Below are 25,868 nucleotides of genomic sequence, written 5' to 3' on the forward strand. Positions count from 1 at the left end.
TTTCTGTTGAATGGGGTATGTTAATTTAAGTGTTTCCTGTCAACAGCCCTCTGCCAGCAAGGAGAGACATGTGATCACTGACCCACCCAGACTCCTGGAGGTGGACCCAAACACTTTGGGGGAGTTGAATTGCAACAAATATATATTTTATAGAAACAGTGATCATTTATTGTAACCAAATGACAGGAATGTACAACTTTGAGAGTCTTAGTTTGAAAAATGCCCTCACGATTTGAGTCCAAACTCCAATTTGTACCATGTTCTTGGGCAAAACCCCGCTAATTATGATTATTGTAGACAATGTGTTTAAGCTAGAGACATGGAAAGTTACTGGGATATATGTGGAAGGGAAATGTACCTTTGTATAATTTCTGATGAAAAACCAATGTTGCAAAACCCACTAAAATCGAAAATAAGTTGCCATTTTTGAATGCAAGCTCCTAGAAACGCCAGAGTCGGGACAGGGGCTATGTTTAGTAATGTATGATGTGTGTATGTGATGTCAAACAACTGTGTACCTGGGAAATATGTATTTGGATCAGGAATAGATTTGTGTGCACATTGACCAGGGGAGTGTCATTTCTGCAGGTCATAAAAATGACATCACTCTGACACACTATCCCTTCCCAAATCAGGGACCAAATAATCTATTGACCTATCAAATCAAGAGAGGGGCAGGCCTAGGGATGCTAGCCTCTCCACCCACTTTTTAAAACACATAAAAAGAGACTGCTGGGACAGGTAGAGACATTCATTTTCCATTTCTGCGGAGCATTTTGACGGCCGACATCCCATCCAGACAAAGACCAGAGACCAGAGATCCAGAGAGACCAGAACTGTGCAGTGCTGAGAGGAGAACCAGAGACGAGACCGCTGTTCAGAACCACCCGGCGGAAGTCCTGTCCAACCTGACCAGACCTTGACGGCTTATTTCAAAAATATAGTGTGAGTGCCAAAACCAATCTCTTAGTTTAAAATGATATAATCCAAACTATTTTAACCTAATTAGAACAGCCTCCTAGAATCGTGTCATTCTGTTATCTTTTTAAAGCTGAAAACTGTCGCCTGTCATTTTGAACTTTTAAATTTCAAATCCGAAAAACGACCTTCACGAAATCGGTCATATCTCCGGAACCGTTTGTGCTAGGAACGAGATTTAACTTTCACCTGAAAGCTTAGAATCTAGGCTTTCCTACTCCCTATACTTTTTCCGTAATCGCGAGACACGCACTCGCAAAATTTACCGCAATTTGCGATTTGGCCCGATTTCTTCATCTGTAGAAATCAGCAGCTTTTTGATTCTCTTTGCTAAAATTCGTTTGCAATCTGCTAACCATTCATAGAGTATTGTTAAAGTGAGCCTGAACTAATATAAACTAGGTATCACCCACCCTGAACCTCTAGAGGGAATTAAAAGCATTTTTAGCACATTTCTCACTTCATTGTCATCACATTCAAAGCATTTTGGGCCTGTGTTTCAAACTCCTACCTGTTTCCTCTAAGCTTGCTGGGGGGGAACTGAATTTCGTATTGTATTTGATTGCATTCCTGAGAACTGTGTGCTCCTCTTTCCATCTCCTTCCATTTCTTACATTGCATAGGGCGGGGGGGTGAATTGCAAGAGAAAAAGTGATTATCTTATATTTTGCTAAAATCATATCAAGTATTTCTGTACTGCATTGTATTCCTCATTGCTTTTCCCTTGAAACCATAAAAGTATTTTTGCTACTTTATCCATCCTATACTAACTCCCCATTGATTGTAAAGAAGTGTGCTAGTGCCAGATTACCCATTGTTGATCAACATCATATGTCTAAGTGTACTATCAAATATTAATTTATTATAAAGTGTGATATATATATTGTTTAATTTTTCAAATAAACCTTTTAATTTGCAAAACAAACCTACTTCTTGGCACAGTGGGGTCAGGCGGATTCTAAGAGGGGGTGTTATACAAGGGTTGTCATCCAGAGTACTGAACTGGACATAAAAATACATCAATAAGGGTTTTCCTCAGCATCCCAGACTAGGCATTGACTTAGCTGTAGTGTTGTTTGAATATCGCTTACAGATCATAAACTTAGGGTCAAGCCCAACAGAAAACTTCTACGAACGTTTCGGAAATTCGTCACTTACATATATTCTGCAACAGGACATTGACTTCCAATTTACAAGCAAAACATGTTTTGTTCATTAACATTTTTCTGTGCCACCCTTGTTTCCAGGCAGTATTGCAACCCTGCAGATTTGTCTTCACACTCCCCTAATAAGAGTTGACCTTGACAGCTTAAACACTGCTATCCTAGGTGAGCTAATAAAAGCTTAAGGAATCTACTTTCTTAAGATTAGGATGGTAACCTCACGCCATGAACACAAAGCTAAGATGATTCGCTCTAACTCTGCCTGCCTTTACAGTGCAGGAATATGTGCAATAGCACCCTGATCTTAATGAGTTCACAACCTTACCCAAAATGTGAGTTAGGGAAAGGGGAAATATTTGCCTCTCAGTGATATAAAACTATTTCATAGTGAAATAGTAGACATCACAACCCGTGGTGGCCAGCGCATAATGAGCATTTGGGTGGTGCCTGGAAGGCCCTACGTGGCACTTAGGATCCACATCTCATAGGAAGCCTTCAGGGTGTGGCAAATTGCATAATGTGTCCCCAAATCCAAACTCACAGCCTATTATGAGACCCCTGAAGGTGGCACTCAGGTAGCAAAGTTACCAATCAACTTTCCTCCCCGTTTCTTTCTTCTTTCTTAGTTTCGTCCCTGAGCAGAGCTGCAGTAGCCAGAATGAACACATGAGAGGGATTGGGCAGAAAGGTAAGCTGTTTTATAAATGTGTTTTTCTGTAAATACATTTTTGTAAGTGTACATAGACACATGATTCCCAGTGTACATGAGGCGTGTCTTGTAGGGGAGCTTGACGAGGGAGACATTGCAGTGATATCATTACAGGGGAAGGACTCAGAACTGCAGGCAAATTGGGGCAGATCTCATGTGTGAGGGGTATCTAGCGTTATATTGTATCATAAATCAACACAGAGCAGTACATCAAGGCAGGAATATGCACCGTGGAGCAAATTGTGGCAAAACTAGGCACAGAGGCGCACACTGGGGGGAAATCCACACAGAAGGGCAACGTGGCAAAGAGCTCTGCCATGAGTTTCAGATTAGGGCACAACGGAGCAGTGAGGGGCACATTGGAGCAGAGCCAGGACACGAAAGCAAAAATGGGGAGACCTTCTTCATGGGGGGGTAAATTGTTTCAGCATTCAGCATGCAAAAGTGTAAGAACTGAGCATAAGGTGGGGGTAACATTGTTCAAGAACTGAACTTTTATGAGCAAATTGGGAGAGAACTGGGCACTTGGGGCAGAACTAGACCTTAGAGTTAGATTGGGGAGAATTCATCAGTGAAGGCTAAATTGCGGCAGAAGTCCACATGCTTTTACAATTTTACACTGGCGACAAACCATTGCCTTCACATGGAATCTCGGGGCTCATTTTCTGAGTCCCTGTAAATTGCACAGACCTCTAACGTTTGCACTTACGTCCAAACAGGTACCTAGTGTGAAATGTTAGTTCTTCAAACTACAAAGTGGAAAAAAGATGTACATTCAGGAGTAGTCACCAGTACGACTTTTTGTTGCACTTCAGAATGCAAATTGAGAAAATGCTTCCTAACATTTGCTCCTAGCTGGTTGCATTTGAAGTGACCCGCTTTAAGCTGCTGTAAAAACTAGGTGATTTCATAGAAAATGTCATGCTGTGTTAAATGCTTGCTTATTTGTATTGTGGATCCAGAGGGGGTGATGGATGCCATCATTTTCCTCATTGACGTTGCTACGCCATACCAATTAAAAAGAATGTAGAGTAGCGTAACACAGTATTACCTTTTACACAGACATTTTAGGAATGCATTTTATGCTAATTCATGATGAACTTGACATCTTGTCTATTTTTACCATATTTATTTTTATTTTTGCATTTTTATTGTTTAAAGCGTGAACCTTGCTTGAGAGCAGCAGAGCGCTATACAGAGTGTGAGCTGACATTTGGGCTGGCATCTTTTAACAGTAGCTCAGTAGTGTGAGGTCTCTGCATCTGTATGAGTGTGCATTGGGATTAGTCCTTGGTCAGGGTTTTTTGAAAGAACAACCTTTTGAGAGATTTGTGAAATTAGAGAATTATGGGAGCATTCCGAGCTGACACTGGGATCGAGTTCCAGAGGGTGGGTGCATGACAAGAGAAGGATTGTTTGCGGGTCCTCTATTTGCGGATGAGTTGTGATTCAAGCCGATTGGTTGATTTGCTGTGCGAGGAGCATGTTCCACCAGATATGTGGAGCTTAGCCGCCAGGTACGCTGGTTTGCTACTTGTGGCAGCTTTGTAGATGATGCATGCTGTAGCATGGGAATGGATTGTACATATCTCTGTTATGATGTGCTTTGTGAGTATGCAATGACATCTGGACGAAAGGAAGATGTGTTGTATTGTGCTTGGAGGTGAATGTAGACGCATGTGATGTAAGATGGAATGTTATGGTATAAATGAGGGAATGCTTGTGATGAGGGTTCTAAGTCTAGGAAGCTGGAGAGCAGTGCCAGGGTGATGGGAGCCAGTGTCTGTTAATAGTGTTTGTTCCTACTAAGCTAACTCAATATAACATGATTATTTATAATACAGTAACTGGAACTTACGAGCCTAAGAAAGTCACTTTGTTTCACTGGTGACAAGTTGACCTTTCTTCAAGTAAAAGAAAATAAACTACGTGGAAGAGAAGATAAAAGGTGACCAGACTGCTGCAGGGGGTGCAGAGAAGAAGGAAAGGAACCACTACCCCCACACAAGTAAGTCCCATCACCCAGTGCGAATGTAAGTAGAGAAGCATCATGATGGTACCACATGCATAAGGATGAGGCAAGTCTGCGGAGAAGAGGGAAAGCTGCAGTACATTTTGAAAGTGCTGAGCAAGGACTAGGGGGAGCTGTGCCACAACAAGAGGACCAGGGACAGGAAAGAGGGAAAGGCTGCTGTCCCAAGATACAGAGAGAAGAATAAGGGAAAGTGGTTCTAGGAGTCAGAATTTGCATATGTCAGCCCAATGCCAGAGTAAAGGAAAGGGAATCAGCCTTTATTTTGCGGTGGCCCAGTAGAGGTGCCAGGGCATAGAAGAAAACCCCAGGGCAGAAGGTGCTAAGGTAAGTGAGCGACTGAACAATCAATGGGGCACAGAAAAAGAAATGTACTTCCATGTTAAGGGAGCGACTGAACCATTCATGCAAAGAGCCTGTGTATATGCTGGGACAGCATACGGAACACAGTAAGGAAAGTAAGTGCTGCCATGTATAGTACTGCCTGAGAGGTCAAGAGCATTCCGTTTGTGAGGCAGGGGCTGGAAGGAGTCTGTCTGTGGAACGCAAGCCTCGAAGTGCCCTTTTGTGAAGTCTTGGTTTTTGGTGGCCATTCTAGCGGTTATGATTATGGAGCTCTATCCAGCTATGTAGCACAGCAGCAAGTGATGACATAATTACAGTGGCGAAGGAGATGGCGAGAGGTAAGAAGGTTTAGAACGCTTATTTTAACTGGGTTCTGAAATTTTAATTTTCATACTGTGTAAATCATGCAGTTTAAAGAACAGCACCCTGCCACGCTGGGAGAGTGTGTTGATGCTTGTTGCCATTATTGAGGCAAACACCTGCAGAGGGAATAGGATTTAGCCCCTCATTGCAGCCAGAGACGTCTTTATGGGAGGGCAAAAGGGGCACTTGCCCCGGCCCGCCACCTTGGAGGGGGCCCCAAGAAGGAGCCTTATTAAAAATAAAAGTCATTTTCCCTAAATCAACAAAATTCAACATCACATATCAGGATTTTCTATGGTGTGCTGCTAAGGATAATCCTAATTTCTGTCTGTTGTTGATAAGTACATTTTGTTCTGGTCTTTTCACCTGTAATGTTATGTTCACTGTGGTATACATAGTTTGCGTGGCACAACACCTGTAGCATTCTCATCTTTCTGTGGGGATTATATTGATCATGTGCAATAATAGCCAAAGTTGAAATACATATTGATACATTTGAGTGTCCCTATGGTTCAGAGGATAGCTCAGTGTTTTAAGCACTCATTGCAGAGATATGCGTTGGCGTGCAAGATTACAATACCAAATTCCAGCTAGGCCGACTTAGCATTTCCGATGTATGAAGTTGTTAAGCCTGCGTGCATATGTACTTTGTTCTATACCACTCCAGGTGTTATCACCAATGTACCGGCACTAGATAGCGGTTGCTATAGAAACTAACATAGCGTCAGTATGGTTATGGTCTAGAAATTGGTGTGTTTAGATGGGGAGTTGTAAAACCTAGGCAGGCACCTCCAATTAAGACAATAAAGTGTTATAGGTGTTTATGTATACACATTCCAGACTGTGGATCTAAAGCGTTCATGCTTGGATCCTAAAGCCAGCAGATGATACAGTGATCCTGGAAAAATCTTATATCACTGACAGTACTGAACTGCCTTCTATGAAAAGTTTTTCTTCTCACATACTGGTGGCATTGTTTGGCCAAGTACCTGATCTTTCCTATCATGTAGGCCATTTGAGTGTCAGGAGTTCTAGACAGAAGAGAGCAGACCAGATATTGCAGGCTTCTTACCAGCATATGTTAAGGTCTGCTTATGTGACAACAACATGGTTTGCTTTTTTGTACAATTCAAAGGTTTATTTGCATGTTTTTAAATACCATTGCACAAGCCTGTGTTTGGGGTGTATTTAAAGCTTTACAAAAGAGAAACCTATCTGAAATCTTTTAAGATCACATCTAGTAGTATGCTGGTATTTATATACTTTCCTTGATGATGGAAACAATGGACCTCATTACAAGTTTGTCGGTCCGCTAACAAGGGTGCCGGTAAGCTACCGGCACCGTTGTTACCGGACTGGCAAACTACAAGGTCTGCGAGCGGGTGCCTTTCTGCCCGCCAGGTCTGACCTGGCGGGCGGACCGCCACCCGCTCGCTGACACTGACGGTAGCACCAGCACCATTCCGATTGGTGCCGGTGCTACACTCCTCCCCATTTCCATTGATCCCTATGGGGCTCAATGGGAATGGGCACTAATAATTACTGGCAATGGGCAATTACTGGGTCCGCTGGGGCTGGAATGCCCCCTGGGTGCTGGTAAAATCATGACTCAGGAGGCAGCCATGCCAGTATTTAGCGGCACGGCTACCACCAGGGTCAAAATGAGGCCCAATGAAGCTACAATCATTCCCTTTTTTAATAATATGTTTCTATAGCGTTTTGTTTTTTTTAAATGTTTATATTGGGTTATGTGATTTTCATATTTTCCAAGTCAGTTCTGTAAAATGGGATTATTTTAGTTCAAGGTAAAAACTTGAATATAAATTGGTAAAGAGCAGAAATTGTGGGTTTGAATCCCAGCTTCACCTTTTAATCAATGTGTGATCCTGGGTATCTCATTTAATTTTGTATTTCTTCACCTGTCAAAATTGCAAGTCCCTAAACCTTTCAAAATTGTCAGCCCTTCAGAGTGATTTTGTTCTCAGGGTTTGATCTTTAAGAAAGACTCATTCATGGTTTCCCTGCTATGTATAGTGTTGCTTCCTCTATAATGATAGTGAGCATTGATATATTACACACCACAGCCACCTGTTTCTTTGCTTTCGAATGCAAACACTGCTTGAAAACCATGTCCCGATTCTGATCTAAGTCTGTCTGAATACAGACCTTCCTGATATCTTCAAATCGTTATCTACTCTCTATGCTATGGTATGTGTAGTTTTATCCTTGCTTCCCATTGATGGTCTATATCCATGCTTGAGCACTTTTGCTGTCTCGGAGGCAGCTAATCTCAGACTATTCTGGATTATGTGTACCTGTGTCATAAAATCTGTGTCCTGCAGTTATACTATCTCCAGTATAGCTTCCACGTGGCTGCTATTGATTGCATGTTTGCTGTATCTATGCTTGAACAGAAGTACCCTCGCGTAGACTGCTAATGTTGCCCTTGAAATGCCATTTGTTCATCACTCTGGTTACAACATGAATGAAGAGTGCAAGGTATCGGAAAGGAAGTTTACCATGCTTATTTTGATCTCTGCGAGGCAGCATTTTAAGCTATGTGTTGTTACACGGAGTGCAGCGCACCAGATATTCTATAGCTCTTAATTCCTTTGGTCTGTTGGAGGGGGGGCCCTGTGGGGTCCGAGCGCCGGGTCCCCAAAGTGCTTAAGATGACCCTGATTGCAGCGTTGTAATTGGTGTGCTAATTCAATGTTTAAACAGCGTTGGATCATCATATCGAAGCTGCATGACATACGGAATTTTAAAAAAAGTAAGAAAGGAAAGTTTGTTGTTAGGTGCTGTCTTTATTTAATCAGGCAGAGTCGGAACACGCAGGTACTGTTCTATATGCACCAAAGTCGGAGTGGAGCACTAGACACTCCTTAGACTTAACGGCTGTCAGGCTGAGAGAAGCCTGATGTTTAAAGGCGGCCTGATTTTAAATTGACCTGCTTCTGTGTATTTTTCCCCCAGCACGTTACCAGTTTGAGAGGTTGCTGGAGTTGGTATCTCTTGTTTTAGTGATAGGCCTGGCTGCCTTTATGCAAAGAGATGTTTTTTGAAATGGTGACTTTTTGTTTAATAATAGTTGTATGGGGAATGTCGGCATGCATTATATAAGGGGGAAATGTAATGATAGGTCTTGCCTGTATGTGTGTCTAACATTTTTGCATAATGGCAAGCAGCAGGATATGGAATCCAATTTATTTTAAAGGATATTGTGCCATAATTTCAAGTGTGCCATTAGTAGTTTTAGTCATTTGGAGAAAAATGGTTTGAATATTAGCATAAGTGTCATATTTAAAAAAAAAAATCAATGAGTATATGTTTACCTTTACGAGAATTTCAGGTTAGAGCTATCTTAGCTATGGGCTTTTAGGTCTTGATAAGCTGTCTATGTCAAAAGTATGAAAGTTGATGTGTGAGTTATGAGGTTGTGTATGGTACTAGTTGTAACGATTCTTTTTAGGAACTGCAACTATAGAGGTTCCTATACAACTATGGACTTTTACCAGTAATAAGGTACATGTAAGTTCCATGAAATGTAGAGATTAACATTTGGCATGGATGGAAAATTGTTAGATATCGAACATTTCCGTGTCGAGTAGTGACATGGTGAATGGTGGCGTGAGGTTGTATAGATAGGGGTATGTGTGCCTTCCACTGAGTGAGAGTGGTTGTGAATTATGTTCCAACCAGGGTAGACAGAGGGGTTGAGCCTTCCTCACAGTGATAGTGGTTGTGATTTGTGTCATGTTCCAACAAGAGTAGATAGGGGAGTTAAGTCTCACACACTGCTAGAGTGGTTGGGAGATATTTCACAACCAGGGAAGATAGGGGGGTGGTTAAGCCTTCTGCTGTGTGAGGGGTTGTGAATTGTGTTGTTTCACAACCACGCTAGATAGGGGTGTGTAACTAAACTCTGCCAAAAGTGCATCGTTGTGGTTGGTGGGTTCCATCCACAGTAGAACGGGGGATAATCCTCTGTGACAATTGTATTTGTCAGCCAGAGTAGATAGGGGGATTCCGTACGAATTGAGTGGTTGTTCTTAGTTATACCAACCTGGGTAGATAGGGGTGTGTTTGCATTCCGCGATAAGTGTGTGCTAGTCACGTGGTTCATTCCAGCCATATAAGAGTTGCTGTTATGTAATATCCGTAAGAGTAGAAAGGGGGGGTGCCTTCTGTTTTACGGATTCAGAGAGAGTTGAAAAGGGGGGATGGCTCCCATGTTTCTTTAAGAGTTGCACCCCTCGTTAAATAAGGTGCACTGTGTGATTGTGTGTTTGTGTTGGTAGTATGTGATACCCCGTGAACATGTGAGTATGTGATGACTGTATGTGGTGTGTGAAGAAGGGAGATGTGTTATGATGTGCTTTGTGTGTATGTGATGACATCTGGAAGAAAGGAAGATGTGTTGTAATGTGCTTGGAGGTGAATGTAGAAGCTTGTGATGAGGGTTCTAAGTGTAGGCAGTTGGAGAGCCACTGCCTGGGTGATGGGAGCCAGTGTCTGTTCCTACTAAGCTAACTCAATGTAACATGAACATTTATAATAAAGTAACTGGAATTTACCTGCGAGCCTAAGGACGTCACTTTGTTTCAATCTCACACAACCAAAACTTGCATTTGCACTTTTTGCACTACGAAGTGCAAACAAAAATTAAAAATTAACCTGTTTTCTTCAAGTTGGAAGTCCTTTGTGCAACTATCCAATATAGACTTGAGGAGACCAAAGTGCACAAAAGCGTGAAAGCAAGCTATCCCCTTCATGCAATTTTGCTTTCTAGAATGTGAGCCCATATTGTTATATTTGGCATCTTTTGGCATAGGAGACCCATAAAAACTGGGGAGCAGGATAGGTGACACCTTGGGACTTTGCTTTTTTATTTATGTATTGTGGTTTCGGTGCCCAAACCTCTGTGGTTATGTGGGGACTTTAAATTGTCCAACATTACATTGCGCCATAACCAAACCCAATTTAAGCTCAATGTATATATTTTGAAGCAACCCTGCACAGCGCCCACCTACGATCCCACAGGGACCTATAATACAGAAATGCGCGGTAGGGAGACCGCTTCCCAGAGCAATCTTATGGCCTGTGACCCCAACCCCCTAACCCCCTCTTCCACTGGCTGCTCATTGTGTGTAAAGGAACCATTTGTGCTCTTCCGTGGATAAGGCATTATGCCCACCCCTGCACGCTTATGGCCATTTGTCCTAAAGAAATGAAAAATGCCTATACGTCCTACCAATTAACAACCCCCCATCCGTATTACGAACGAAAACTCCTTCCTCATATGTGCACCTTCTGCACTTTGACCATGACATGACGCTCCTTCCTTGCTGGAAACTGAAAACCCTCCTTACCTCTAATACTGAAACTTGAGGACACCGAAACCCTTCCAGCACTCCTAACACCTGATTATTAAAGAGGAATTACATCCATTGACACAATAGGAGATACCATCCTACTACCCGCAGACCTACCACCCTTGGCTCACCCATCGTGCTCCTTCCATTCATTTTTGTTATTATACTGCACATATAATTGTTAAATGGCAGCCCCCCAGCACGACCATACTCATTCCATTAAATTCAGGCCCCCCCAACCTCTTGTCCTCCGTAAAATGCATTGCACGCCTCTCCCTTGAGCGCGAACTGCAACTCCCATAATAGACCTTAAAACATGCCCAAACCCCTTCCCCACATGCACCCCATGTAATCCTTTCATTGTAATATGTTGATTGTTCTACCCATTAGGTGACCTGTGGCAAAACCCGATGGTACATTGCATTTGGCTAAAACCACTTTGCGTGTCTTGCTGAATCACCTTGTCCTTCAAGCACTTCTTCCAGACTAGGAACCGGGCAGGCATACACATTACCTGCGAATATTTGAAAATTGCCCAATCATGCTAAACTTCCCCCCACCACAACTGTATCACAAGCAAGGGCATTTTCCTCCAAATCCAATTGTCCCATGTGCCAGCCAGCAAGCCTGGGGCCGTTCCGTAGTGGAGTGGCAGCGTTTTGTCATCCCATCAAGGTTGTTTCTTTCGTTGAAAGTCAGGATCAAAATGTATTTAGTTTCAATGGAAGTAAAAACCAGTTTGTGTTGAGAGGTTGAACGAGGAAAAACTAGCTCCGAAACAAACATAAATGCTCAAAATGCTTTGAAAACATCATCATTCAGGATCCAACTTCTAAACGCAAGGCAGGATCAAAATGTTTTGAAAGATTCAGTGGGGGGAAAAAACAGCTCCAGAGCAAGACCTAGTGCCCAAAATGCATTCAAAGAGTCATCAGTGAAAAACTACCCTTTAGACGCATAGGAGGAGAGAGGGACAAACTAGCTCCGAAAAACACATACACGCTCAAAATGCATTGAAAATGTCAGCATTCAAAATCCAGCTTGAAAACTACAAGGGAGTATGAACACGTGTTGAATGAATTAGCAGATGGCAAATAAAAGCTCCAAAACAGTCAGAAAAGCTTAAAATGCATTGAAGATTTCATCAGTGAAAAGCCTGTAAACAGCAGTACATTTTGACCCTGCCTTATGGGAGAAGAGTTGTTAAATATATCAGGATTCGAAGTAACAAAGCATGGAAACCCAATACAAAATGGGAATCCACCAGAATTCGCGTTTACCAAAACGTGAGGGAAGTAGGTATTTTGAAGCTGTTTTTGTTGGTCTTTGGAACGTTTCAATACGTTTTGTTCCTCACTAGTAGTTTACAGGTTGTATGTTGAACAATGAGACTTTCAATGCATTCTGAGCACTTATGCCTCTGTTGGAGCTCATTTTTCGTCTCTTGGCCTATCAAGAGGTGGTAATCCTTCCTTCTAGTTTACAGGCTGGATTTTGCATTGTGAGCATTTCGGCGTGTTTTATACCTGTTTCCTTCCATTTCAATACATTTTGATCCTGCCTTGTGTGTTTCTAACAACAGGAAGTGTTAGAAATATATCAGGATTCAAATTTCCAAAAAGCACAGAATCTAAATGCATAATGTGGCTGTAGAGTCGTTAGAAACCTTCAAGAATTATTTACCAAAAACGACGCGATGATATGAAGGAAGAAGGCAGCGGGAAGAGAGAAGGCAGACGAGAGGAAAGGAAAGGACACGGGATCACTAGCGTCTAAACCAGAGAGCAGGAAAGCGATTGGTTGCAACACAAGGTGGTTCAGTGAGCAGGGACAGTCAGAAAGGGAAAATACCTCTGTGCAGCTGATAGTTTCAGGGGGTGTTTTGTTCACTCTTCCAGCTACGGGCGTCGGCAATGCAGCAGGAGGCAGGGAGCAGTCTAATAGAATCTCACCTCAGGCTCACACACTCGAAGCCTAGCAGCACGCACACTGTAACTGCGGCTTCTGGATGGTGAGGAGGAGGAGGCTGGCAAGCTGCGCAGCAGTGCACTGTGCACTTCAGGCCAGGCTGGGCTGACACGTGCCGTATTCCCGTGTGGTTGGGGGAGGAGGAGAACGTGCGAGCAGGAATTGTTCTCAACAACTCTTGCTTGTGGTCCTGCGTCATACCCCTCCCCCTCCCCCATTGTTGTCGTGAATGGAATGGATAGAGTCCACCCAGCCGGGCCCGCACCTGCTGCATGCAAACTTCAGTCACTTCAGAGTCTGAAGTTTGCACACATCAGTACACATGGCAGATGCTGCTGCAGAGTAGCACAAACTGAGGGGGGGATAAATGCTATTGTATCCCTCCACTCAAAATTGTGGTGGGGATTTGTCCCCCCGCCCCCTCATGTCCTACGCCCATGTCAGAGCCAAGGGGCCACTTGCAGGACAACTGTTTGCATTGTGTCGTCGTCAAGCAAATGTCTGCTTTCCTTATAAAGAATTGACTTGGGTTTTGCCAGTTTCAACTAGAGTAAAATGCCAATGTGGTGCCTTGTGTATACTCGCGTTGAAGAATAGGGAATGGCTGCATTATAGGGAAAAGAGGGTGATTCTTTGTTTGCTATCGGGGAAAGAATATGTATTTTGTTAACATTGTAGGGCCTCATTCATGGAAGCGTTTTGTAATGGCGCAATCCCATAGGAAACCGTGTCATGAATCAGGCCCAGTACTGTTATCCATAGAATTGCTGTAAGAAACAAAACAAAAAAAAAACAAAAAAAAACGATAGAACGTGAGAATAAACGAAAGGAAGGGCTTCTTTTCTATTGATCTCATGTTTATATTTTTCTGACAGGTGGTTGCTGGAACAATATACACAGTGAAATTTGAAAACGGGCGGAATTTATAGACTCTCAATGCTGTGGGTTGAAATGTTGACAATAACGTCACTTGAAATTACTGTGAACCTTTCAGCTCCACTGACTATTTGTTGGACAGGTGATGAGTTTCTAATGTCATTGTATGACGACAAGCCAGTCCTGGTGACTAACCCTGTGCTTCTTTGCTTTGTTCTGGTACGGAGGAACACGGCAGGCGCGATGTGAGCACCGGCTCTGTGCATTTAGCTGCCCGTCAATAGAAGCTGTGAAGTGAACGGATTAGATGTCAGTCTTTCGAAACATACAAACAGGATTGCTTGTTGTGGGTCATCGACTGGGAGAAGGTGTCATTCAGGCTGAAATATCCTGCAATGTATGATTTGCCAATTTGCTGTCAGGATACCATAGTAAAAAGAAGTGGACATTGTGAAAGGCTTTTTTAATACTTATTTTTGTACAACGTTATTTTTTAACAGCCTAAAACAGGTTTTTTTTTAATAAAGTAGACTGAGTGCAATGTTTGAGAATCTATTGTACAATTCTCTGAAAACCCGAGATGTCTCAAATAGCATTGTTCACCATACAACCCGGGTTAAGGCAATAAGAACAAGGGTAATGGCAGTACACATACTGTAGGGGCAGTAATAGCAACCCAGCGGTTATTTCTAAGTTGCACTCCCATTAGGAAGAGCATATTTCAGATGCGTATACCTTTGGCACTGTTTGACGAATCTTCAAGAATCTTCTCGAAATAATCTAAACCTGTGCCAGTGGTTACTTTTCTGGGGCATGTTCTTTAACCCATGCTACGGCCTCCACAAACATGCAGGTACTTGCCACTACACAAGGCCAGCCAAGAACAGTGGCCATTTTGGCAGTGGCCTGGCTTTGACCAAGAGCCGTGTGCATTCAACACATTGGGGATAATTTCTGTTAAGCCGAAACATAAACAGAATGTGAAAAAGCACTGTGTGAGGCTTTTATGCATTTCTAGTACGTTACAGTTCATGTTCAACAATTTGCATGGTGGAACTGAGGGGTAGAACGTAAGTTACGATTCTGCCTCGCCCTTGTGCCATGCAAAAGCTCCACCATTTGTGCCAGCATTCATTTTCATGCTGGTGCAAATGCTGTTGATTCCCATGGAATCCTCCTGCTTTTTAAACCAGCAGAAAGCAGCTGATTCCACAGAAATCCTTTGTAAACACTGGCTATGGTCTTTTATCATACGTAGTGCCATGGAAATGCACAGTGTTCACGTCTTTTCTATTTTTGGCTAATTGTTACAATGTGAACAGTGTAAACAGCCAAAGGACAAGGCTACTAGGCATGGAAGAAGGCCATGGCCGGTTGGATCTGGTTATTAACTTCACAGGATGATGTGGACAACTAGCCACGTCCAAGGGGCATGGGGAATGGGCTTCAGTTTCTTTATTCAAATTGGTGCGAAAAGGACACTGGCCATGGCCTAAAACCATAGCAAGTGAGCCCTGGAGACGATATAGCATAACACATCTCTTGCCATTCAGTAAACAGAACTTCAGTTAATACACAGCTAAGATGATCCAATTTATCTCAACAAAACTGTTGAAATTCAGCATCTGTAGAAGTGACGACCATCTCAGAGTCCACCTCTTACTCAGCCCATGACCACATACTTGACATAACAGTAAGGGTTAACAATGAGATACAAAAATACATCATACCATTGTTGGCATGCACGTTCAGATCCCAGCCCCTCCCAAATGATTTAGACTGCAGAAAATATACTAATATGTGGAAAATGCACATGAGCGGGTATAGGGGGACGGGAGGAATCCTGTAGGTATAGATGACTAGTGTGGGGCATGTACATTGTAGAAACGTACATAGATTTAATGTAAACTAAGAACAGCTATATAGAGGGCAAGGTAGATACACTGTGTGCACACTTCACACATGACACAAATCCCTGTTAAATGATGAGAAACATAGAAGTGACACCATATAGGAAGGTAGGCCTGTATCCTCACAGGCCGTGTTGAAAATACGGAACAATGAGGTCTCATGCTCGAATATTTCATCCCCACCCTAAGCGAGGTAGGGAACACATACACTCACACAAATGTATCCAGTTAGAGCATTGCAAAGATAGAAAGGAATGTGAAAGGCCTAACACAAGGAGGGCTGTGGCTGGTCATGAAGGACAAACCCTTGGGAGTCAGGGTAGAGGTCTTGAGCTGGCAAAACACAAGTTGAGATTTTGGACACTAGCGCCCCCCCCAGGATAATGCATACCATTTGAACTACCAGATGTCCATGAGCAAAAATCCAAAATCCTTCTCAAAATTAGAGTGATTAGTGTGACCTGCAGGAAACCTAGGCCTGGCATCGGGAGGAGCAGGCTATAAGGGGGGAACAGAGGACATCAAGGCCCATGGTTTGTACCAGGGAGAGAAAAGGGGGTTGCCAACTCTTATAAGATTGTGATAGTGAGGCATGGTGGCAGCACCTGTGTGTCTGGGATGAGAACAGAGTTGCTTTATTCACATGGACCAGACTGACCTCGAAGTTATCCACTGAGCTCATGTTGACGGCCAGGTGCACATCATGTGATTAGGCATTAGGGAAGGGCAGTGGTCTCAGTACCATAACCAATCACCCAACAACATCCCAAGGTGAAGAGATTGAAACCCACGTTTGGAGCAGTTAGGGGCAAAGGGCTTTTGACTCTTAAAGACAATCTTAGGGGTATACTGCCCAGCATGCTCCTTAGCTCCAGAAAACAGTCCCAAGAATATAGTGTGAAGCTCACTATTTGTAAAACCTCTATGGGGTTGTGCATATGTCACTTCTTTCCACTTCTGGGGATGTAGTACCTAGCTCACTGTTTTGCTTCTCAAGCACAGTACAAAGGATTTAGCAGCCATTTAAATACTATGACTATTAAACATTCTCTGTATACATTATCCAGCTTTCTTCGTTGATGCTATAGTATTCAGGAAACATATTTAGGGATAAAATAGCAAGCTCTCTTCTAATGGGATATATTGCTGAACCCACCTGTTTCAGGGATACAGTGCCCAGCTCTCTTCCATCAGGGCCATAGTGGCCAGCCCACCTGTTAGCTGTTTCGGGCTTCCTGGTTGCTCTGCACTCTCAAAAGTTGCTGTTGCTTTTAAGACCATCAGCTGTCTCTGGTAAGACATATGGCATACTTTATTATGATGCATCACCCAACCCGGATTAGTCTCCTTGTTTGTGCATTTTCTGCCCTGATCTTTCCATCTACTCTGGTTAACTGTGCCTTTTAAAATGAATTTCACAGGCCTGTCACAGGTCTAGATCTAATGGCTGGAGATTGGTTATTTTGTTCTCTTTCTTATTTAAGGTCTTTGATAGGCTCAACATCGCCTTCTTATTAAACATACCTGCAGCTCCCCAGCTACGCTAGTGGCCATATGTATAGTCCATTTTTCCCAAGTGAGTAAAAGAATAATTGTCCATATTTTAAGTATTAGGAACACTTACTCCTCCACATACTGTCCTTAATAAAATTTTGTAATGGCAGACATAAGCTTCAAAAAGATTGAACAGAGTACCAGAGCACTTGAGCAAAATTCAATAAAGTTTTCTGATGTTCTGAGTAAGTTGTAGAATGGGATCCATCTGGCACAAGAGGCCTTGATGTAAGGGTTGTTACAGTGTTTTACTTTGGCAGCATTCCTAGGTTTTAGCCCAAATGGTTGAATCTCTTAAAGGATCACTGCTGGACCATCTACAGAAAAAAAAAGATTGCTATTGAGATCGTTAGATAGCCCTGTCCAATGCACACCTTTAGGCTTGGAAAAAAAACTGTCAAAACAATTCAAGTATACAACTTAATACAATTTCATATCATTCAGGACTGATCCTGTTATATCACACATGTTTAAGAAATGTTTCAGTACGTTTCAGTAAGTATGCAACATCAAGACTTGATATCTTTTGTAGTTTACTTCCAAACATAAGAATTCTCATTTCATTTCAGGAGATCACTTTAAAAATCTGTCAAACAATGAAAAGTGAGAATTGTCACTAATCCTTTCTAGAAATTCTATTTGAATGTCCAATTGACATGCATGCAATAACATCAAATTCAAGTACTATAAATGCAATGTAATATGCCCATGAAAACATAATGTAACCTATATTGTTATGTGTATATCAGTGTATATTATTACTCCGAAAAGATGTTCACTTTCCTAATGTTGCACATCAAAATTATAGCCCAAAACCAAGGCTAGTTTTATTAAAGTACTTGAAACGGACTCAAATTAGAGGTAGAAATCAGTAGAAAAAATAGGAAACCAGTGAACTAAAAAGCTGTTGGAAAAAAAAGAAAATAGTATTCAAAAGGCAAAAGCACAGAACCTGCACAGTTCAAAAGAAGTGTAGCAAAGAGTATGGTGATTCAGTGCAACATGTGCACCTATCGATGAAGATTCATAAAAATATGTGAATACATGGGAAAAGTGTCTCATTGTGAAAATCAGCTAGAAAGTAATAAAGTCAGAACACCCATCCTCTTGCTTAATTGTACTCACCAAAGTGTGCTGGATTCCGGTCTCAAATTCGTGGATTAACACATAAGCAGTGTAAAATCAAAAGGAATCCTAAGATCTAAATAAATAAACAAGATGGTCATCAAAAGACGTAAGATAACATAGTGATGTCATTGTGTGTGCGTGGTGATGCTATAGAAGAGATAAGTGTTCTTAAATAAAGTATAGCCAAGACTTAGTATATAATGGATGTAAAAAAAAAAATCTGCTTCCTCAATAATATATACTTACACAATAATATATTGTGCCTGCCCATGTGTAAGGGCAGAGTTACCTATTCCGCACCAAACTGCCTGTGGAAGTGTTTGAGTACTGATAACATCTTCACAGCAAATGGTGTGCAATGGAATAAATCCATATTGTTATAAAGTGCCCCATCTTCAGGAGACACTCTGAAGTGTAAGTATGTTGGCCTCCATGATAGCAAGGTGCTTTTGAAATCCATGCTCACAAATGTCTTGCAGGCTCAAACTCTGACTGTTCTTCCCTTGAAATGGGGACCCTGCCACTGACCTCCTATACAGTTTGAGTACTGGACTTAATAAAAAGGGATAAGGCTCCCTATTAGATCCCTTGTTGTCAGGTTCTTTTTATCTGACTAATGGGGCAGCAGGGACTCACAGGGGGCCTCTGAATACCATACATTATATGATCACTGACTCCTGCACTCTGACGAAGCAATTCCCAGTGTTGGGGATGCCTGTATTTTCTTCCACACAACAATATACTATGAATATGAATGAGACGTCTATAACTGATTTACATTGTCACCCTCTTGAACAATTAAAGAGCCATTCCAACTATACCTGCAGACTATCCCACAGAGTCCAAGAGCAGCCAGTCCACCATTTCTATACTTTACCTTTTCTCTTGCCAAATGCCCAGTCCACTACAAGAGTAGATGGTGGTAGTGGAATAAATGATTCTCTACAGCACCCTCCAGTATCCAGGGGTTCACCTTCTGCTGATGGTAATCGATTAATACAATAAAGATGTACCCACATGACAGAACAGTTATCCCCTCCGTGGCTGTGCAGTGAGATACCAAATTGTATATAGTATGCACCAGAGGTGAGTGAACAGAGACATTTTATTGGTTTATAAAGTATGAGAACTGTGTAGAGGAGCAAGTGGATGCCTTTTCCCTAACTCCCACCCCCTCACCGCCGTCATATTGTAACAGTAGGATAAGAGCCCCATACGGGACTCCATGTGTTGACCCTATACCACATTGAGTGTATGAAACATGATATGCACTCAAACAACCGTATCAAATGCATCATCGCACTGAGAGAGTGGAAGGATAACGTGTGGAAGTATGTCAGTACGCCGCATTGGACATCATGGAGTGCTGAGTGCAATCCGATGAATTATTTTCAAAAGCACAAAGGGTCTCTTAGATTAAAGAAGAAGAAAACATTTGCAAGAGCCAAGTATTGGAACATAAACAATGGATGAGCCTCCTACAAGATGGAGTTAACATATCTCCAAAGGCCAAGAGGAGGAAGAACACACAGCATGAGTAATCAAATAGCAGTAAATAAGAGGACAATTAAATGACAAATGAAATGGACACATTTGTGGTCTCTTCACACATGATTCAGAAGTCGAAAATAAGGGCTGTTCATTGAGCTGTGGCTAAAGATAGTGGTGTGCTTACACTCCCTTGAGTGTCCCCGATCAGAGAGCAAGCTACAAGGTTAACTACAGATGAGAAACTTTGGCTCATGGTCAGACTGATGAGAGATAATGGACTAATTGGGAAAGTGGGGAGAGAAATCTGACGTGACTCGAGCAGCTGGGTTTTGATTTGATTACACGCTTCTAGCCCAGCCGAAAGTCCAAGGTTGTGTGGGATGCAAACTAATCAGTGGGTCTATGGGGTAACCTGCTATACAATGATGCATAGACCAATCCACTGTCATTTTGTCTGCTATAATCAGTAATATACGTATGTAGAGGTAGTTCGAGGCGTGTCCTACAGATTAGAGGTAGCCAATGGTGTATTAACCCATATGTATTTTATAAGCAGATATGTTCCACTAACCAATCCCTCCCGTCAATACGTTTTACAGTTTGCCATGTAGGATAGTGTCATAGATGACACATATTGAGGTATAATACAGCTGTGTAATCATGTTTGTGTGTGAATGTGCCAGCATCAGTCCGATAACTGCCAGTTTGCCCTGCTTTATTAAATACAGAATAAAGTAGTACTTTGCCATATTCTTTGAGTCTGTCCGGTTATTTGGACTGAAATCTTTATTGGTAATTCCATCTAGCACAGGAGACGCTACAAGGTGCTAGAGCACAACTGTTACCATGTATACTGCATGCCAGTTGTAATGGTTAATTTATCTTCTGTCAGAACAGATTGAGACCTGCACAGTTTCATTCCAGTTTGTACACAACGTTAGACAACAAAAACAAGTTTGAATAAATGGAGAGCTGAGATGCTTCCCTCAAATAGAAGAGAAACACATTTTCATCACCAGTTTGTTTTGCATGTGTCGACACACAAATGCTAATGGGAAAATGCTTGTCTTCATTCATTGAATGTTATGTTTCCTTGTCAGTTGGGATATGGACATTTACAGGAAACAAGTATTTATCCATACATGTAGAATGGAAAATCTGTGTGTTTTTTTGTTCCTTATACAATTACACACCGTTCCACCAATCTGCACCACATTTTGCGTAGTTACATGTGAGTACACTCCAGATAGATGGTACTGGCTAGGTCATATTTGGACACCCCACCCCGCACCCTGGATTTCAACCCCTGCACACATGCGACAGTTGCCTGGAAAAGGCAAAACATCAAAGTGGGTGTCATTTTAAGGACCTCAATGCGAGAAAAGGCACTAGGACGCACCGTTTCAGAGATATTTGCACTGCAATGCATGAAATTGACAAAGCATCAATGTGGTCATAGAAGGACTAAACAAAGCTAATTCTAAGTGTCTCAACACCTGGAACAAAACCTTAGCTTTTCAAGGCCGCTGAATGCACCTTTTCGGAGATATTTAGACCGCAACACACAGGGTGAGGTGACATGTGGGGAGAGCTGTGATGAAGCCTACTGACTCCTTACTAATTCCCTGCCTAAAGTCTCCTCCCAGGTGGCCAAGGAAAGGCAGACGCTTTCTGATTTTGCCAAAAACACACAATAGGGTGCCACTAGTTATGCGGGGTTCATCCCGGCAACAGTATTATAACATAATAAAGGAACAAGAACCCAAGTTAAATTGACAATAGCAACAAAAATCACGCTATTCCAAGGTGGCCCTCGTGAGAGAAACAGTGCAGAATACAACAGGGGTGCCCCAACTTTCAGAATACATACAAAGAGGACAGAAAGATAGGATGAGGTTCTATCTCCAAATACATAAATTCCCTCTAGTGCTAGGTTGCACTGGTGTGCCGCTTATCTAAAAGCAGACAGAATACGGAATGGAAGTTTACCAAAATTCTATTATGCAACTGAAGGTAAATAATATTTTCAGGCTGGGGCAATCTCCTATTGAGAAAAAGTGTCAACCACACTGCGTAGGGAGCACAATGTGGGATGTAGAAAGCAGTATTAAAACAGTGTTAAAAAACACACATCCTAGGTCAGTCTACTCGTGGTAACAATACAATTTTAATGACCTGTAGACCCAATCTAATGTGCATTGGTGTTATAAAAGATAATCCAAGTTATCAATTTAGTCAAACAGGAAAAGTCACCCTGTATTCGATGTGCTGAGCAAACAATGGCAAGCCGCGGACCCACGAAAACGATCCGGCAAACATTCGGATCATTTTCGTGGGTCCCTGGCTTGTGAGCGTTTGCTCGGTGCAACGAGTACAGGGTGACTTTTCCAACACGTCAGAGCATTTAACAGCATTCAACTACATGAATGGCTGATCAAAGAGGCAATGAGCCGATGAGATTCTATGCTGCCACATGTATTTGGGACCACACGCGTATGAATATTAACAGGGTCACCTACCTGTTCAAGTGTCTTACGGCAGTAATGAAAAGGAGGGTTGAAGTATCACGAGATCCATCCTTAATATCTTTGACATATATGTATTTATATGAAGACTGCAGAAGAAAAATATTTGTAGCCAAACTAAGCTCTCCCTTGGCGACAGCTATATTGATTGTTTAGGAAGTCGTGTGTACTTATTGTTTCAAAAAGAAAAAAGATATGGGGTGAAAGAAGTATAAAGTTTCTCCCTTTTTTATACTTTTTGAAGACAGAAACTATCCTTTTTTTCTCCCAATGAACCATTGTAACTCGCAATGGGGAAACACGTGTTGAGAGAGGAACATTTTTTGATGTGATTAACACAGAGAAAGGAAAAACAAGAGAGGAAATGTGTTCATTTTGCTGTGGAAAGAAAATATAATTTATGTGATAGTAGTTATGAGAAAAGAAACATAATTTGTGTGGAATTAACACAAAGAAACATTTTGTGAAAGAGGAAATACTTTCAGTGTGATTTTATCATGAAAATGAACCGACTGGATGTCCATTTTTGACTCACCAACGCATATTTCACAAAACCTTTATTTGAGTTGGTGCATTTGAGTGACAATTTCTCATATCCCTAAACTGTTGTGATATGAAGACTGTTCTGAAGAGACGTGTTTGTGGTATGCAAAATTTGAGATGTGCAAAGGAGCATTTCTTTGAATTGAGAATTATAATAGTTTCTAGCCCGCTGTTCTGTCGGAATTGAAACAATATTATGCCTCCTATCGCAGCAATTGTATGTGTATTGGCCTACGCCAAATTGTCTAAACATCATATGCGAACAAGCTCCGCGGTAAGGTCTTGACCTTAGAGAAAGTAATGTAAGTCACCATCTTGGATTAAGCCGCCATTTTAGGTTCTCTTGTAATATGGAAGTCACCCTGAACATCAATATGGAGGCCGGATGACATTCTGAGTAAGATTCTGTCCGTTGTGACCTCCGTACACATGAATAATTAATATGCCTGCAGGCCACTTGTCGGGGTCGCGAACTGAGACCTTGTCCTATTGCTGACCTATGTGTAAATGTACAACTATATCAGTGAAACCAATCAAAAATGCATATATTATAGGATTGACCTGGCTAGGAACCCATAGGCTCGATCCCTAGAATGGTTAACCTGCGAGGGGGTTGGCCAAGGGCTGGACAAATCATATAAAAGACCCAAGTATTCCAATGTACAATCTCTCTTACTAATGCATCGAACCTTCGTTGAAGTTCGTTACGTTACTCTGAGAGCCGAATAGCTATCCGTTTGTCAATTGACTTTGGTAACTGTTGTAGCTTTTAAATAAAGCACTTGTATGTTCTTTGTAACCTGTGTTGGTGTGTTTCTTTTGGGCTTCCCAGCCTCATATTATTTTTATGTTTTCACAGTTCTTCGTTTTTGTACTGTAATGATAATTCGGAGCATTTTGCATTAAATCTCGATTTGACGAGGGAATTTGCACTTTGGTTCTTGATTAGCAATGTGTGGCTATTAGAAAGAGTCCATACTCTAAACTGTGAAGTAAATTAGATGTGGTAGGTATAGTATTCACAATGTGTGAGATTATTTGTTGTTTTTTGGAAATTGATTTTTTGATCTAAGGATGTATTGTGATGAGTTGAAAGGGTGCAGTGGTATGAGTTGTAGATTTATGTTTCGTGTTTGAAGTAAAGAAATAGAAAAGTAAATGGTTATGTTAATGTGTTATGTGTGTTGGCATTTAACATTTTGTTGTATGTTTTTTAATCATTAATTTAGATCTCCAACTGTTGGATTTCGATGTCCAGCTTCTGTATTGACGTGCAACCTGCATTCCAAAGGTTGCACGTGCACATATTTCTGAAGGTAAGAAATTGAATATTCTAATAGTTACCAATTGTAATGCTATGAAATTCAGTTTGCAACAAAACAAGGACAATATCTTGCTGCGTGACTGTAAAATGAAGGCTGTAGAACTAGTCAAATGTTTTCTGGTGGAATGCCGTTTCATTTTAAGTATGATGGTATCTCAAAAGATGTCTATTTGGGAGTGTTGAGGGGCGGAACATGCAAGACTTTACAAAGAAAACTAATTTCTTACACACTCACAGATGATGTCTTCAATCCAACTGTGCTCAAGTAGACATTGGTTGCATGATTTCCGTACCCACTTTATGCACCACACATCACAGGAAATTCCAAGGAGCATCCTAATTGAGACAGTGAAATTGTTCTTTGTAACCTGTGTTGGTGTGTTTCTTTTGGGTTTCCCGGCCTCATATTATTTTTATGTTTTCACAGTTGGCGCCCGAATAGGGACCCTCAAGATTGATGCCGGATCATTGAAGGTTGACGCAGACTATCGAACCGGGATCGGACGGTGTGATACTGCGGGCCCGACCGAACGAGACGCGATACCTCGGCAGCGCTGCACGATCCGATCCTTGGACGATAGTCGTGTGGTCTGGCACGGCATCTTGACGAGGGTCCATTTTTTGAGGCGGGCAGATTTGTCCAAACCACCAAACACAAGGTAAAATTCGTTAGGTAAGTTCTTTGGTAAACCGTACGGTCCTCCTTAGGTTTGGTCAGGTGCAGTCATGACCCGGCTCTTAATTTAACCCTGACATTTTGAATTTGGCGTATTGTATCTGCAGACACAATTATTGACCAGGTAACACCAATTTTTTGTGAAATGCCTGGGAAATTGTCTAGCTGCTTTAGGGCTCTGTTCCACAGCGATCGACAATCTTTGGAATTTAGCCACCCGGCACCACAGGAGGGGTCGCCGGCATGTACTATGTACTGTAAGTATGGCATTGGAAGTATAGTATTTAATGATATTTGGCACAGACAAACCAGACATGCCTCCGAATTTCAGTGGCCAATTAATGGTAGTTTTGAGATCCCCCGTATTGAATACCTAGAATCGGTCTTGCTAAAAAAGAAGGCCAGACCTGCAGCTTTTGATGTTTTGCGGAAAAAAGAAGCATTGCAGCAGCTTAAAAGTAGGGATAAACATGCACGCTGTCATAAAACAAATGCCGAAAAGGCGTTGTTATATGATAAGGAAAAACATTCAGAGTCAGTTAAAAATATGGATAGGGCTTTTTCACTCGGAATCCAGAAAATGTATCCCTCTAAAGATGTCCATGTTTCTGAAGAATTTATTGAAAAGTTGTTAAACGAACGCAGGCCTGGTGCCTCTGCGCCGCCTCCGCATGATCCTCTCCCGGGTACTCTGCCCATTCCTGCTGTTGTTCCGTTGTTATTGCTGTTCCCCCTGTACAACCTATTGTTCCTATTCCTCTAGTTGTTGTTCCTACACCTATCACACCACCCCTTTCTCCTGCGCCGATAGTTGCACCCTTATTGAATTTGCCTGCACCTCCGCTCCCAAGTGGTTCTGTATTGACGAAAGTTGATCAGGGTGCGGGGTCAAAGATTGTCACTCGTAA

The sequence above is a fragment of the Ambystoma mexicanum genome, chromosome 6q (assembly GCF_040938575.1).
Source record: "Ambystoma mexicanum isolate Mex_15411 chromosome 6q, UKY_AmexF1_1, whole genome shotgun sequence".
Classification (NCBI taxonomy): domain Eukaryota; kingdom Metazoa; phylum Chordata; class Amphibia; order Caudata; family Ambystomatidae; genus Ambystoma; species Ambystoma mexicanum.